Source organism: Salvelinus namaycush, unplaced genomic scaffold (genome assembly GCF_016432855.1).
Source record: "Salvelinus namaycush isolate Seneca unplaced genomic scaffold, SaNama_1.0 Scaffold1421, whole genome shotgun sequence".
NCBI classification, from domain to species: domain Eukaryota; kingdom Metazoa; phylum Chordata; class Actinopteri; order Salmoniformes; family Salmonidae; genus Salvelinus; species Salvelinus namaycush.
This window is the reverse complement of record NW_024058144.1, coordinates 56,946-66,183: the sequence shown is the minus strand read 5'-3', so window position 1 is coordinate 66,183 and position 9,238 is coordinate 56,946.

Below are 9,238 nucleotides of genomic sequence, written 5' to 3'. Positions count from 1 at the left end.
GTAGTATAATACATTGTGGTGTGTAGTAGTGTAATACATAGTGGTGTGATAGTGTAATACATTGTGGTGTGTAGTAGTATAATACATTGTGGTGTGTAGTAGTGTAATACATTGTGGTGTGTAGTAGTGTATACATGTGGTGTATAATACATTGTGCTGTGTAGTAGTATAATACATTGTGGTGTGTAATACATTGTGGTGTGTAGTACTGTAATACATTGTGGTGTGTAATACATTGTGGTGTGTAGTAGTGTAATACATTGTGGTGTGTAGTAGTGTAATACATTGTGGTGTGTAATACATTGTGGTGTGTAGTAGTGTATACATAGTGGTGTGTAATACATTGTGGTGTGTAATACATTGTGGTGTGTAATACATTGTGGTGTGTAGTAGTGTAATACATTGTGGTGTGTAGTAGTGTAATACATTGTGGTGTGTAGTAGTGTAATACATTGTGGTGTGTAGTAGTATAATACATTGTGGTGTGTAGTAGTATAATACATTGTGGTGTGTAATACATTGTGGTGTGTAGTAGTATAATACATTGTGGTGTGTAATACATTGTGGTGTGTAATACATTGTGGTGTGTAGTAGTATAATACATTGTGGTGTGTAATACATTGTGGTGTGTAGTAGTGTAATACATTGTGGTGTGTAATACGTTGTGGTGTGTAGTAGTATAATATATTGTGGTGTGTAATACATTGTGGTGTGTAGTAGTAACTAGTAGTGGACTAGGCTGGGGTCAGCTGCTGGGTAGTGATGTAGGATTCCTCTTCCCCCCTCACTCACCCAGTTCGGTCCCTCTCTCCTGTGGTCTGTAGTGTGGATCAGCCATAGTTAGTCCTGCTAACCCCTCTCACACTCACGCAACATGACTCAGGACAGGCAGGACACCTGTCGTGTGTCTGTTAAGACGGAGACACCCACACACGTCCTGATAACCCGTCTCAGCCCTCTGATAACCCGTATAACCCGTGTCAGCCCTCTGATAACCCGTATAACCCGTGTCAGCCCTCTGATAACCCGTATAAACCCGTGTCAGCCCTCTGATAACCCGTCTCAGGCCTCTGATAACCCGTATAACCCGTCTCAGCCCTCTGATAACCCGTATCACCCGTCTCAGCCCTCTGATAACCCGTCTCAGCCCTCTGATAACCCGTGTCAGCCCTCTGATAACCCGTATAACCCGTCTCAGCCCTCTGATAACCCGTCTCAGCCCTCTGATAACCCGTATAACCCGTCTCAGCCCTCTGATAACCCGTATAACCCGTCTCAGCCCTCTGATAACCCGTATAACCCATCTCAGCCCTCTGATAACCCGTATAACCCGTGTCAGCCCTCTGATAACCCGTATAACCCGTCTCAGCCCTCTGATAACCCGTATAACCCGTGTCAGCCTTCTGATAACCCGTATAACCCGTGTCAGCCCTCTGATAACCCGTATAACCCGTGTCAGCCCTCTGATAACCTGTATAACCCGTGTCAGCCCTCTGATAACCCGTATAACCCGTGTCAGCCCTCTGATAACCCGTATAACCCGTGTCAGCCCTCTGATAACCCGTATAACCCGTGTCAGCCCTCTGATAACCCGTGTCAGCCCTCTGATAACCCGTATCAGCCCTCTGATAACCCGTATAACCCGTGTCAGCCCTCTGCCACACAACATGGTTCAGCACTAGTGACTAGGACAGAGAGAGATAGAATGGACTAAAATAACGGACAAGTCATTGTTCTCATCTCAGCTGTTTCTATCTGATTTGTTGTATGTTGTTTCCCATTAGGTTAGTGGCTCTCTCGTCTCTCTTCTCAACTCATCTGAAGTCCTGGTAAGGAGTCTAACCAGGAAAGCAAGAAGAAAAAAAGAGTCACTCACCTGTCCGTCAATCCTCAGGTTAACTATCGAATCACAGTCCAGCGGCAAACAACTCTCTGAAAACTGTCCTGACTCCCTTGGAGTTAGATACTAGAACAGTTGTAATGAGTTTTAAATGGCGTAAGGTTGTGACTAGTTGATGCTGTCCTGACTGACTGTGTGTACATTCCACATTAGGCTACAGTTAGCAATGTTATGTTGCTTCCTGCTTCGACTAACCTCACCAGAACCTCCCTATTCACACCCCACCCTCACAATCCTCAAGCGTGAGTCCCAATAATCTCTCCTCCCTCCTGAAGTCCGCAGTGGTTTCCTACTCTCCCACCCCACATTTAACAGCATTGGATTGGTGTAGACGTGGGTTGGAGGGACTCTCAATATACCACTCATGTCTATTCAAATCCAGAAGGAAAGTGAGCAAGTGAACAACATTTTTGGGATGCACCCTTAGCGTGTCTACTAGTCCCTGACCCCTCCTCCTCCACCACCCCCCCTGACAGCTCCATCCCCCCCCCCACCCATTGATTAGCCCGTAGGCCAGTAGTAGGTGTCAGCCGTTAATTTTGACCCTATCAGCTGAACCTATTGGAGTGGAACCCCCGTGGACCCGTCCCTAGGGTGAGGAGGGGGGGTAATTGTGAGGCTTATGCAGCAGAGACATTAGGGGAAGGATACTGAGGAACATTAGGGAGGGAGTGAAGGAAAGAGAGAGAGGGGAAGGAAGGAGCAAAGGGAGAGAGAGAGAGAGAGAGAGAGAGAGAGAGTAATGGACCGGGGTACTGAGAAGGACGAATAGAGGAGAGAGCCCCATCGGCCCTGGTCAAAAATAGTGCACTATATAGGGAATACGGGTGCCATTTGGTACACAGACATTCCCATCCTCTAGCCAGGCCTGCTTAGAGTTCCTTCATCAGTCTGTCGGCACTATGACGACGACACCTCCTTTCATCACACATTTAAAGTGCCTCTATTATCAGCTGAGGAAATAACATGACGGATCAGAGTTGGACAAGCCTTGTCCCCCTACTGACTGGCTGTAGTTCACACTGGCCTGGTTCAACCCCCTACTTAACATGTCTGTCTGTCCCCCCACTGACTGGCTGTAGTTCACACTGGCCTGGTTCAACCCCCTACTTAACATGTCTGTCTGTCCCCCCACTGACTGGCTGTAGTTCACACTGGCCTGGTTCAACCCCCTACTTAACATGTCTGTCTGTCCCCCCACTGACTGGCTGTAGTTCACACTGGCCTGGTTCAACCCCCTACTTAACATGTCTGTCTGTCCCCCACTGACTGGCTGTAGTTCACACTGGCCTGGTTCAACCCCCTACTTAACATGTCTGTCTGTCCCCCCACTGACTGGCTGTAGTTCACACTGGCCTGGTTCAACCCCCTACTTAACATGTCTGTCTGTCCCCCCACTGACTGGCTGTAGTTCACACTGGCCTGGTTCAACCCCCTACTTAACATGTCTGTCTGTCCCCCCACTGACTGGCTGTAGTTCACACTGGCCTGGTTCAACCCCCTACTTAACATGTCTGTCTGTCCCCCCACTGACTGGCTGTAGTTCACACTGGCCTGGTTCAACCCCCTACTTAACATGTCTGTCTGTCCCCCCACTGACTGGCTGTAGTTCACACTGGCCTGGTTCAACCCCCTACTTAACATGTCTGTCTGTCCCCCTACTGACTGGCTGTAGTTCACACTGGCCTGGTTCAACCCCCTACTTAACATGTCTGTCCACTGACTGGCTGTAGTTCACACTGGCCTGGTTCAACCCCCTACTTAACATGTCTGTCTGTCCCCCCACTGACTGGCTGTAGTTCACACTGGCCTGGTTCAACCCCCTACTTAACATGTCTGTCTGTCCCCCCACTGACTGGCTGTAGTTCACACTGGCCTGGTTCAACCCCCTACTTAACATGTCTGTCTGTCCACCCACTGACTGGCTGTAGTTCACACTGGCCTGGTTCAACTCCCTACTTAGCATGTCTGTCCCCCCACTGACTGGCTGTAGTTCACACTGGCCTGGTTCAACCCCCTACTTAACATGTCTGTCTGTCCCCCCACTGACTGGCTGTAGTTCACACTGGCCTGGTTCAACCCCCTACTTAACATGTCTGTCTGTCCCCCCACTGACTGGCTGTAGTTCACACTGGCCTGGTTCAACCCCCTACTTAACATGTCTGTCTGTCCCCCCACTGACTGGCTGTAGTTCACACTGGCCTGGTTCAACCCCCTACTTAACATGTCTGTCTGTCCCCCCACTGACTGGCTGTAGTTCACTGGCCTGGTTCAACCCCCTACTTAACATGTCTGTCTGTCCCCCACTGACTGGCTGTAGTTCACACTGGCCTGGTTCAAACCCCTACTTAACATGTCTGTCTGTCCCCCCACTGACTGGCTGTAGTTCACACTGGCCTGGTTCAAACCCCTACTTAACATGTCTGTCTGTCCCCCCACTGACTGGCTGTAGTTCACACTGGCCTGGTTCAACCCCCTACTTAACATGTCTGTCTGTCCCCCCACTGACTGGCTGTAGTTCACACTGGCCTGGTTCAACCCCCTACTTAACATGTCTGTCTGTCCCCCCACTGACTGGCTGTAGTTCACACTGGCCTGGTTCAACCCCCTACTTAACATGTCTGTCTGTCCCCCACTGACTGGCTGTAGTTCACACTGGCCTGGTTCAAACCCCTACTTAACATGTCTGTCTGTCCCCCCACTGACTGGCTGTAGTTCACACTGGCCTGGTTCAACCCCCTACTTAACATGTCTGTCCCCCCACTGACTGGCTGTAGTTCACACTGGCCTGGTTCAACTCATTTCAACCCCCTACTTTGGGGCAAGTACTAATCCAGGGGTCCTGAACTCTGACCCTACGAGGTCCAGAGCCTGCTGCTTTTCTGTTCTACCTGATCATTCATTGCCCACACCTGAGATCCCAGGTTTAAATCAGTCCCTGATTAGAGGGGGACAATGATAACATGGTGGTACTGACTTCCAGGTCCAGAGTTGAGTTTGAGGGCCCTAGACAGACACGCTACATGCCAATACAGCCTTTATGAATGAAGACAGGGACAGAGAGATGTAACACTCTACATGCCAATACAGCCTTTATGAATGAAGACAGGGAAAGAGAGCTGGACACAGAGAGACCGAGAACAACCTACATGTTGATTGACAGCTCATTATTGTTGGTTTCTAATGTCCCTCCGGGGCCACCGTAGGGGAGGAGCTGCCATTCCATTTCCTCCAGACTGATTCAATCTGTCAATCACCACTTCGGTTTTCTTCCTGATAAGCTTCCTGTCGGATTGGGAGTAACTGAATAGCGTTCTTGATTTTCCCCTCAGAATGTCTTGCCATTTATTTCGATTTGGAGCTCTATCTCAATATCTTGGAAGTCTGTCCTCTCCTCCCAGTTATCTGCAACGCTTGGAAAATACTTGACAGGTGAAAAAAGTACGGTGAAATCTCATCATGAGCGCAGGATTTCACCTGGGAAGTTTTCAAATCAGTACCATGAAGGAGGAGAGGAGAGATTTTTCAGACAATTCAGAGAGCCGTAGAATGATTCAGGAGAAATACACAAGCTAACAGGTTTTGGTAAAAGCAAAGAAAGGACAGGTCACCTTGTCATTTTACACAACTAGCTCCTTACAGAAATGTATTCAGCGTACAATCATGTAACATGATGATAAATATCAAAGAGATGTTCAACTTTAATCAATAATTAAAACATACTGTACCAGTCAAAAGTTTGGACACAGCTACTCATTCAAGGGTTTTCAAGAATGCCAAGAGTGTGCAAAGCTGTCATCAAGGCAAAGGGTGGCTACTTTGAAGAATCTCAAATATAAAATATATTTTGATTTGTTCAACACTTTTTTGGTTACTACATGATTCCATATGTGTTATTTCATAGTTTTGCTGTCTTCACTATTATTCTACAATGTAGAAAATAGTACAAATAAAGAAAAACCCTTGAATGAGTAGGTGTGTCCAAACTTTTGACTGGTACTGTATATACAATCAATACTTTATGTAGCATAACTAAACGCCCAAATACACAATCAATATAATACCCTCCCTCTTACCACCCTGAATAGCAAGGGACCGGGGTACAGGTCTAATTATCGGGTTGTACTTTGTGTGCATGAGTGGGTTTGACAAATGGAAATAGATCGGTCTATTGGAAAAGGACTGCAGTGTACAGTAGAGGTTGGGGGCTAATTAGTCCTGGCCTATCAATACTGCTGGGGTGTGAGAAAGACAGACTTATTGTGAATAGATCTCCTGAAAACAGTGTTTGAAAATCAAATCAATATCTGCATGATCTCACTTGTAACATAAAAAGGAAAGCACTTGAGAAGTGGATCCCCCCTCCCTCCATAAAGCACTTGAAGTGGACCCCCCCTCCCTCCACAAAGCACTTGAGAAGTGGATCCCCCCTCCCTCCATAAAGCACTTGAAGTGGACCCCCCCTCCCTCTACAAAGCACTTGAGAAGTGGACCCCCCCCCCTCCCTCTACAAAGCACTTGAGAAGTGGATCCCCCCTCCCTCCACAAAGCACTTGAGAAGTGGATCCCCCCTCCCTCCACAAAGCACTTGAGAAGTGGATCCCCCCTCCCTCTACAAAGCACTTGAGAAGTGGATCCCCCCTCCCTCTACAAAGCACTTGAGAAGTGGACCCCCCCTCCCTCCACAAAGCACTTGAGAAGTGGACCCCCCCCCCCTCCCTCCACAAAGCACTTGAGAAGTGGACCCCCCCCCCCCCCTCCACAAAGCACTTGAGAAGTGGACCCCCCCCCCTCCCTCCATAAAGCACTTGAGAAGTGGATCCCCCCCTCCCTCCACAAAGCACTTGAGAAGTGGATCCCCCCTCCCTCCACAAAGCACTTGAGAAGTGGATCCCCCCTCCCTCCACAAAGCACTTGAGAAGCTGATCCCCCCCCTCCCTCCACAAAGCACTTGAGAAGTGGATCCCCCCTCCCTCCACAAAGCACTTGAGAAGTGGATCCCCCCTCCCTCCACAAAGCACTTGAGAAGTGGACCCCCCCCTCTACAAAGCACTTGAGAAGTGGGTCCCCCCCCTCCCTCCACAAAGTACTTGAGAAGTGGATCCCCCCTCCCTCTACAAAGCACTTAAGTGGGTCCCCCCCTCCTCCCTCCACAAAGCACTTGAGAAGTGGACCCCCCCCCCTCCACAAAGCACTTGAGAAGTGGACCCCCCCCCTCCCTCTATAAAGCACTTGACACTTACTGTAAATGAGAGTGGAATACACATTTCCAAACTGTAAAATTCCTAAGTCACTTTGTCCACATCCCAAGGACAGACTGACTGGGTAGAAGTACAACTCTGTAATAAGGCCAGGGTCCCAAATGGCACCCTACTCCCTATATGGTGCAGTAGGGCTCTGGTCAAAAGGTAGTGCACTATACAGGGAACAGGGTGCATTTTTGGAGGCAGCCATTTTCTCTTAAAATAGTGAATTAAGTAGAGTGAAGCTGCCTGTAGATGTTGATCTTGGGTCAGTTTAGCATTTCCCCCCACTAATGGTTCAGGGTAATATTGGGAAAGCTGATCCTAGATCTGTACAGATCTTCCCCAATATTAACCTTAACCATTAGTGGAAACGTTTTGACCAGAGCCCTACTGTAGAGAAACGTTTTGACCAGAGCCCTACTGCAGAGAAACGTTTTGACCAGAGCCCTACTGTAGAGAAACGTTTTGACCAGAGCCCTACTGCAGAGGAACGTTTTGACCAGAGCCCTACTGTAGAGAAACGTTTTGACCAGAGCCCTACTGCAGAGAAACGTTTTGACCAGAGCCCTACTGCAGAGAAACGTTTTGACCAGAGCCCTACTGCAGAGAAACGTTTTGACCAGAGCCCTACTGTAGAGAAACGTTTTGACCAGAGCCCTACTGTAGAGAAACGTTTTGACCAGAGCCCTACTGCAGAGAAACGTTTTGACCAGAGCCCTACTGCAGAGGAACGTTTTGACCAGAGCCCTACTGTAGAGAAACGTTTTGACCAGAGCCCTACTGCAGAGAAACGTTTTGACCAGAGCCCTACTGCAGAGAAACGTTTTGACCAGAGCCCTACTGCAGAGAAACGTTTTGACCAGAGCCCTACTGCAGAGAAACGTTTTGACCAGAGCCCTACTGTAGAGAAACGTTTTGACCAGAGCCCTACTGCAGAGAAACGTTTTGACCAGAGCCCTACTGCAGAGGAACGTTTTGACCAGAGCCCTACTGTAGAGAAACGTTTTGACCAGAGCCCTACTGTAGAGAAACGTTTTGACCAGAGCCCTACTGCAGAGAAACGTTTTGACCAGAGAGCCCTACTGCAGAGAAACGTTTTGACCAGAGCCCTACTGTAGAGAAACGTTTTGACCAGAGCCCTACTGTAGAGAAACGTTTTGACCAGAGCCCTACTGTAGAGAAACGTTTTGACCAGAGCCCTACTGTAGAGGAACGTTTTGACCAGAGCCCTACTGTAGAGAAACGTTTTGACCAGAGCCCTACTGTAGAGAAACGTTTTGACCAGAGCCCTACTGTAGAGAAACGTTTTGACCAGAGCCCTACTGTAGAGAAACGTTTTGACCAGAGCCCTACTGTAGAGAAACGTTTTGACCAGAGCCCTACTGCAGAGAAACGTTTTGACCAGAGGCCTACTGCAGAGAAACGTTTTGACCAGAGCCCTACTGTAGAGAAACGTTTTGACCAGAGCCCTACTGTAGAGAAACGTTTTGACCAGAGCCCTACTGCAGAGAAACGTTTTGACCAGAGAGCCCTACTGTAGAGAAACGTTTTGACCAGAGCCCTACTGCAGAGAAACGTTTTGACCAGAGAGCCCTACTGCAGAGAAACGTTTTGACCAGAGCCCTACTGCAGAGAAACGTTTTGACCAGAGCCCTACTGTAGAGAAACGTTTTGACCAGAGCCCTACTGCAGAGAAACGTTTTGACCAGAGCCCTACTGTAGAGAAACGTTTTGACCAGAGCCCTACTGCAGAGAAACGTTTTGACCAGAGCCCTACTGCAGAGAAACGTTTTGACCAGAGCCCTACTGCAGAGAAACGTTTTGACCAGAGCCCTACTGCAGAGAAACGTTTTGACCAGAGCCCTACTGCAGAGAAACGTTTTGACCAGAGCCCTACTGCAGAGAAACGTTTTGACCAGAGCCCTACTGCAGAGAAACGTTTTGACCAGAGCCCTACTGCAGAGAAACGTTTTGACCAGAGAGCCCTACTGTAGAGAAACGTTTTGACCAGAGCCCTACTGCAGAGGAACGTTTTGACCAGAGGCCTACTGCAGAGGAACGTTTTGACCAGAGCCCTACTGTAGAGAAACGT